Source organism: Trichomycterus rosablanca, chromosome 9 (assembly GCF_030014385.1).
Source record: "Trichomycterus rosablanca isolate fTriRos1 chromosome 9, fTriRos1.hap1, whole genome shotgun sequence".
Classification (NCBI taxonomy): Eukaryota; Metazoa; Chordata; class Actinopteri; order Siluriformes; family Trichomycteridae; genus Trichomycterus; species Trichomycterus rosablanca.
This window is the reverse complement of record NC_085996.1, coordinates 2,088,101-2,096,256: the sequence shown is the minus strand read 5'-3', so window position 1 is coordinate 2,096,256 and position 8,156 is coordinate 2,088,101. Positions and strand designations below refer to the sequence as shown.

The 8,156-nt window shown below is 39.5% G+C and overlaps 1 long non-coding RNA gene across 1 annotated transcript; it reads left to right on the top strand.

Moving 5' to 3' along the window:
* Window positions 1–470: 470 nt before the first annotated feature.
* Window positions 471–1,570, top strand: LOC134320938 (uncharacterized). The gene is made up of 3 exons (XR_010013753.1): window positions 471–685; window positions 1,222–1,377; window positions 1,484–1,570. It is a non-coding gene; the product is annotated as an uncharacterized LOC134320938 (long non-coding RNA).
* The last annotated feature ends 6,586 nt before the right edge of the window (window positions 1,571–8,156 follow it).

Sequence of the window (8,156 nt, the reverse complement as noted above, 5' to 3'; positions counted from 1 at the left end):
TGTCTAGTGTTGACACAGATATACTCTCTTCACCAGTCATCGTCATCAAGCTCTCGGTCATTTTGGCCTAAAATCTTTCATGTTCCTAAGTTTTGTTATGATGCAGAGTTAACACTTCATCAGGGCAATGCAGCTTACAAGGAAAATGGTACATTGCTTATTCCAGATCCAAAACTGAAGTCAAACATTCCTGACGGCCTGGTGCAAGAAATAGTTACGTTTATGTCACTGATAAAGAGTTTAACACTGTTGGAGAGGCCCTCATCTCAAAGCATCCTTGCCTGACTGAGAAAGGCTCCCTCACTGGATTTGCTGGATGGAAAGCTAGCTTGAAGAATAAACTGGCAATCTACCGCACTCACTTGAGAAAGCTTGGGTGTCCAGAGGTGACAATAAACTCTCTTAAGCACAAACCAGAGGGCAAATCAAGTGCTGCTTTTGGCATAAAAAACCTAGGAGGTCTGAAGTGAACTACTGTCCCTCCTATCCTGCTGGAGAATCTGTTAAGAGCCTTGAGAGTGTGAGAGTTGAGCTTCTTTCAGATGTTAAGAAGAAGAACAACAGGGAAGTACTGAGAATGAAAATGGAAAAGACATTTGCATACAGGAGACATGAAGTGGTTCGTGATACACCAATGATACAAGACTTTCAGGCAAGATGGCCAGCACTCTTTGACGTAAGCGAGGTATGTAATTTATAACATTCTACACACAGAGATGTTATGAACAAGCTAAAACAAAAGCTGTTTGTATGAAGCCTAACTGTTGAGCTTTGCCACAAAGCTAAACATTTGGCATATTTTTGTAAAATTATCTGCTGGCTGCTTGACGGCCCCCCTTAGTTTTAGACAAATTATCGTCATTATGTAGTCCGCTTATGTGCCCAACAAACATGTGGCCAACAAACACTGCACCACACCCTTACTTTGGATTTTTTGGGTAGTGGGTCCACAAGATCCTCCCATGTTGCCTTTTTGGGCTGAGCTTGACCAGGTTATGTGGGCTGCCTATAGCCACCAGGAACTCCCCGTCGTACACTACCCCCAGGCCAAGCTCCAGAGGTCATAATACTAATTATTTGTGAACTTTGGAACTGCTGTACAAATTAAACTTAAGCTTCCTCTTGCTTATAGTAAATAAACGGGTGACAAACGTTTTCATTGTATTTCTTTCCAAATTCCTGCTTCACAGCACATTTATGTCTAATCATTCTTGTTTTTAGATAAATGCTGAATTTAAGCGGATTACCACCATGCCCCTTCAGTCCAGATTTCTCTCTCAGTTAGATGTGCACTCTGAGAAACTGATGGTTCTGTTTAAAAAAAGAGGAGGACAAATAGGCAAACACCTAGAGAGCATCATAGCACCCATGGCTCAAGTAAGAATGCTTCCTTGAAAAAAGTACTGCTTTGTTGATGTAGCATTTGATTAAAAGGAAAAAGACTTTAAGCAAACAACTTGCTCTGCTTATTCCCTTTGAATAGAATGATGATGTTGATTTAGGACGAGAATGTATCATCAAGGCAATTTGTGTGTACCTCAACGAGGATCCAGAAAACCTCTTTAGAGAGTATGTGGTGAGTACTATTTTTGAGGTTCAGATGCCCAGATATTATCTTTAATATTTTGTAAACTTTACAATGTCTATTTATTGAAATTCTATATCAGCCAAGTCAGATATCAATATTGTAATGATGGGGCTGTGACAGTATGGATTTTTACTATGGTGAAAAAGCAAAATATGCCTGCTCTTTGGCAATTTATTGCCAGTGACTTGTTAGCATGTAAATGAATATGGGTAATAAAATACAGTAAATAGAATAATAATTCTGATGAGAATATTGCAGTTGAAATCCATTTTGGGGCCCAGTGCGATCATTCACAAAAATGTGTAGGCTGATTTTATTATTACTTTATGTTATTTATTTATGTAATTTAGATGGATTGGGGTGTTGAGTCACTTATTAAATCTCATCTTTAGATTTTGATTGATCCTGTTTTTCTGAGAGCCGGTATGTCTCAGATGGGCGGGGCAGCCTGTTATATAGTAAGAACCTGTTCTTTTTTGTTCTGAAAATGTTTGTTTATATTCCACATGAAATTTAAAACAATTATTTATTTATTTGTTAAATAATCTTTATTATATCTTGTTTTTACCTAGAACAACAGTTTAATAATATTCTACTTTATCTTTGATTCGTTTGTATACATTAAATGTGATATTTCACATAGATTTTACCACAATTCTACCTTACTGGTACTTCTATATATTTTTTTACTGGCACAGTAGGTAGTGTGGGTGCCACTCAGCTCCCGGGTACAGGTAGCCTGGGTTTGAACCCTGCATCACACACTCTTTGGTAATAAGAGGAGTATTTGTGCAGGGCTTCTGTGTTATTTTGTTCCTTCAGGTCGTTTATTCCTTGTGTTATTTTATAAATATAAATGAATATTAAAATGTTGTATTTATTTTACGTTTCACTGGGGTTCATAGCTGTACTGGTGTAACTCAGACTCACTGGATCATAAATAACATCCTGAATATGTTTATTACAGCTCTGTGTGTTTGTTGGGTGGAAACGATTCAGATTCGTTCTTCAGATGCCTGGACAGATCAGGATCACAATTCCTAATATACACCGATCAGCCATAACATTAAAACCACCTCCTGGTTTCTTCCTGGCTCCACTTACCATATAGAAGCACTTTGTAGTTCTACAATTACTGACTGTAGTCCATCTGTTCCTCTGCATACTTTTTAAACCTGCTTTCATGCTGTTGATGATCCAGGACCCCCACAGAGCAGGTATTATTTAGGTGGTGGATGATCTCAGCAGGATCTCAGCACTGCAGTGACACTGACATGGTGCTGGTGTGTTAGTGTGTGTTGTGCTGGTAGGAGCGGATCAGACACAGCAGCGCTGCTGGAGTTTTTAAATACCGTGTCCACTCACTGTCCACTCTATTAGACACTAGTTGGTCCACCATGTAGATGTAAAGTCAGAGACGATCGCTCATCTATTGCTGCTGTTTGAGTCGGTCATCTTCTAGACCTTCATCAGCGGTCACAGGACGCTGCACACGGGGCGCTGTTGGCTGGATATATTTGGTTGATGGACTATTCTCAGTCCATCAGTGACAGTGAGGTGTTTAAAAACTCCAGCAGCGCTGCTGTGTCTGATCCACTCATACCAGCACAACACACACTAACACACCAGCACCATGTCAGTATCACTGCAGTGCTGAGAATGATCCACCAACTAAATAATACCTGCTCTGTGGGGGTCCTGACCACTGAAGAACAGGGTGAAAGGACTACAGTCAGTAATTGTAGAACTACAAAGTGCTTCTATATGGTAAGTGGAGCTGATAAAATGGACAGTGAGCGTAAAAACAAGGAGATTTCTTCTCTCTTTCTGTGAGGTGATGCTGAAGATGAAAAATTCGGCGTCCCAGAATAATTTTTCTCCTGTTTTAGATTTCGGCGGCGTGAATAATTTACTTGGGATGAATTTTCACTCTGGAGTTTCGGATCTGCGGCGCAGTTTAGTTTTGCGACGTATTAAAAACCACAGACGCTTTAAAACCGCTTATTTATTATTATTATTATTTAGATTACGTCTGATCTCGTTAATCTCTTTAGCAGTGAGACACAGACTCTTTTTCAGCTTCTTATCCTTCAGAGAATCTTTCAAAGCCTCAATTTCACCCTGTTTGAGCTTCTTCTCCAGGTCATCAATCAGTTTCTGGCTATTTTCAGGATCAGAGACCCAGTCTTCCAGTTTGGCCATGGTGGATAAGGTCTTGAGATCTGTTGAAATGTAGATAATGTAGTTGTTTACACAGTGTATCAGATTTTCATTTGTACACTGGCTACTGCAGTTGAAGGTCAAAGCTTTGCAAACACTGGTAGGGAACACATTATCGTAAAAAGGAATTTGTGTCCTTACTGGTTTATTTTATTTTTGCATATTTGCAACTTTTAGTTTTTTTGCACCTCTTAAAAAAGTGTAATATAAGACAAGGGGCAGATAATTTGTCACAGCACACATATCATGACAGTACTACACTTTAAATAATTTTCTGCAATGGTTTCTTTTCTTTGACCGAATTATTGAAACCCAAACCCTGAATTTGATGCCTATAACACATTCCAATAAAAGTTACAGAATGTTGAAGTGGAGAAGGGTTTTGGGACTTAACAAAGATACAAGTTACCATCAAGGCATCTTTTCTTGGGAAGTCTGTAGTTATTTTAGCACGGTGATACCAGGCCTCATTCTGCCTGCACTACAACAGTGCGGCTTCCTAGACACAGAGTGTGTGTGTGCTTGACCAGCCTGCCTGCAGTCCAGATCCACAAGAAACACTGCAACAATCAGTGTCCTCAGTTCCAGACGCATTAAAAAGTCTCATTAATAAAAATGCTGATGGGACTTGGTAGGGAACACACCCCCGTCCTGACTTTTTTGGAGTTACAGCATCAAATTCTAAACGTGTTTCTATTTACAAACTAGAATGAGGTTGATCAGTGAAACATTAAGAATCTTTTCTTTGTACTTTTATCAGTTAAATAAAGATTTAAGGGAAGTAACACATCACACATTCTTCTTTTTACTGTCATGTATTAAACGTGACCCGTCTGTGTTGCTCAATTACAGATTAATAAATGATTGCCGTAGTTTTGAATTTTTTTATTGTCGTCCTGGTCAGGGTCGCGGATGGTCTGGTTTCACCAGAAAAGACTGGGTGCAAGGCAGGAATACCCTGGATGGGATGACGACATTAAAGCATTAATAGATTTTAGTGGGTTAGTAAGAATTTAGTTTTTACTTACTTGGAGAATTATTGAGACGGTTATCTGGTTCATCCACGCCGTCCTCTGTTTGACTCCTAAACCTCTTCCCTGTGTAAACATGTAAGAAAAAATAACACACACACAGAAAAATCACAAATACCTTCAAATCATCAAGCAAGACCTTAATATACCTAAAAATGACTAAATGTATAAAGGTATTTTAATGATTTACTTTAAGTGTTTCAGCCAAATCAGTTATATGAAATAAATGATGTCTGGAAAAGAGTAGGGCTGGGTATCGCCACTAATTTCCTGGATCGATTCGATTCGATTCACAAGGTCCCGATTCGATTCGATTCGATTTCGATTCAACACATTTAGGCATATTTGAGTTACATTAACAGGTTTTGTTTAAATATGTACAGATGTTCAGAGAACGAATGTGATAATTGTACAAAGAACATAATATTTTCATTAATAAAAATATTTGTGTATTTTGTTTACATAAATAATTACTCCAAAACAGAAAACAGTAACATTCATTTTTTATTATTATTTTATATGTCTGACACGCTACAACATTGTAAATGTAATGTAAACATACACCTGGCTGTTGAACAGCTTATGCCAAGTTTACACGACACGACACTCTGATTAACACCTGGTCGCTGTAATGTTCACACTACACGACTGATCGGCGATGGGGGGTTTTACACTACACCATCTATCACCAGGGGGAATCACAGGTGAGCTTCTCTGCTCTCCAAAACTACGTTCTGTCACGAAAACACACGTGAGAAGTGATGAAAGGTTTAATGATACCACGTCCAAACATGCACATCAACAAGTAGCGAGAGATGAAAGTTTGTGCGCCGATGAAATAAATGAATCTGAGTGGATTTGGCAACACGAGCAGCATGGCTTGTTCTATAGTGAGTTGGAGGTTAATAAATATTTTGTTTTGTAGAGAACGATCAGGTCAGAAATACTGTAAAACTCGCGTGTGCTGATGCATTCTGATAGAAACTATATTGCGCTCCTGAACCACCTGTTTACAACCTCGCCCCTGTGTTTCCCCTCGCTGTTTCTCACATTGATTGAGAGCCGAGTTTTGATCGCAGAGCGAACACCGAGTTCCTCCCGAATCCAGCACCGACCCGTCACCGAGCGAAAATCAGGGCTAGAATCATGTAGTGTGAACCAGGCATAACTTGAGCTTCTGCCATGCTGAACTGATGTGCAGGTCAGATCTCGTTGCGCAAAAAAACACTGGCTGGTCACGCGAGATTAAAGGGGGTAACAGATTTCCGTGTGCACCGTAAAAAAGGGGCGTATTTAAAAGATCGATCTCGAGTTTATATGAATCGATATCGGATCGTTCAAATAAAGATTGATTCGAATCGAAAAATCAATTTTATAAACCCACCCCTAGAAAAGACTGTTCCAGAATTTCTGTGTTTGCTGTGTACAGACTCCAGTGGCCTGTACACAGCTCTGTCCCTAACCCCACTGAACACCTTTGAGATGCACTGGAACACTGAGGCCCTCTTGTTCAACATCAGTGCCTATAGGCAGTCCAATAATCTCATGGTCGAGTGTCCACAAACTTGTGGCCTAATAGTGCCCTACAGCAGTGGTCCCCAGCCACTGGGCCGCAGACCGCTACCAGTCTGTGGGTCATTTATTACTGGGCCGCACAGAAAGAAAAAATAATTAGAGACGCTACAATAGCAATGAAAACACTGCGCCAATTTTCAACACACTTCAGGCGCTATTGCCTCCTATCACCACTAGGTGGGAGCTACATCTTGTTGCATTGAAAAAAGCTGATTTTCCATTATTGTGAGTTAGTTATTACACAGTTACATAGTTATTTTATTTTAAATCCTCCCACCCTGCCAGTCCGTGACATTATGTCTTAAATAAAACCGGTCCATGGTGCAAAAAAGATTGGGGACCTCAGCCCTATAGGTCAGAGTTTTACTGTGACTTACTCTCTGGTTCGGCATTGTCAACCTCATTTCTGTTAGAAATGTTAATAAATCAACCAACAAACCAATGATCATGATCAATTCTGTCATTTCTTACAGCCAGCAGTTAATATTCGGCTCCTTTAGTGAATAAGTTCTCTACAGAACTTGTTATCAACCTACACCAGTAAAATGCTTAACTTTGCACCCCTGGGATCAGATGAATCCCCCCCCCCATCTCCAAACCGGCAGGTGTAGCAACAATTCATAACAAGTATGTTCTTTTTTGTCTAATAATTATTAGTTTTAAAGCTAAAAGTGACCAAATTCTTTTGATGTTACTGTTTTACTGCCATATTTGTTATGTTGGGCTGGTTTTTGATTCAGTAAAGCATGAAAACTTATTGACCTCACACTCAGTGATGTGTTATTCTGAAGGATCACTATATATGCCCATTGGTTACTGGTTACCATCAACTAATGACCATTAGGACTTGGTAAGGGGAAGAGGTATTTATCTAAAACACAGTCGTCAGCTGGAACAAAATCACAGAAGCAATTAATAGAGTTCTATTATTATGATTTAAAAACAAAACTCAAAAGTCAGGCTTACCCAGTTCTTTCATTAAATCAGACTCGTTCTCTTTTAGCCAATCATAAACACACTGATAGGCTTTCTCGCTGTTCAGGTGCTCGTATAATTCTCTCATTTGTTTCTGGCTGGTTGTCTGTCTTTTGATGTTAGAATACATTTCAGCTTTAATAATGCCCTTCCCACGCAGAACATCAGCCAGACCTAATGGATTTCTTGTCCTTTTGATAAGTTCCGCCTGGTGTTTCTTCAGAAAATGCTTTGCACCGAGTTCTGCCATGGCGCCTGTACAGCAAACAAACAGTGTGTTAGAACAAACAACCCTACAGAGAGCTGCTGGTGACCTTATCAATATGCATAATTCATGCCCACGCTCTGTTAACATGTGGGATGAGAGCCTAATGCACGGCCATGACTAACATTTGTGAACGATATTATTAAAGTGTGAAGTTAAAGCTCTTAAGGGAAGCTAAATCTCGTGCTCTAGGGCCAGAGAGAGCATGAGTTCACTACCAGTCTGAAATAATACCCACATTCTTCCCTGTGTCCCTGCCAGCAGTAATGCCCAGTCACACCGAGCTGTCCCACAGTGGCTGGCATTTGTTTGGCACCCAGTTTTTTTTTTACAGTGTGCATGCACATATAATACATTAGTGACATAAAGTAAAATAATACATGTCACTATTTGTAATAATTAGATATAAACAGCTTTAAAATAAATGTGCAGATGAGAGTTTCCTGTAGAAGACATGTTCACTTACTTTCACTTAGAAAATCAACTCATAATCAAATAGAGG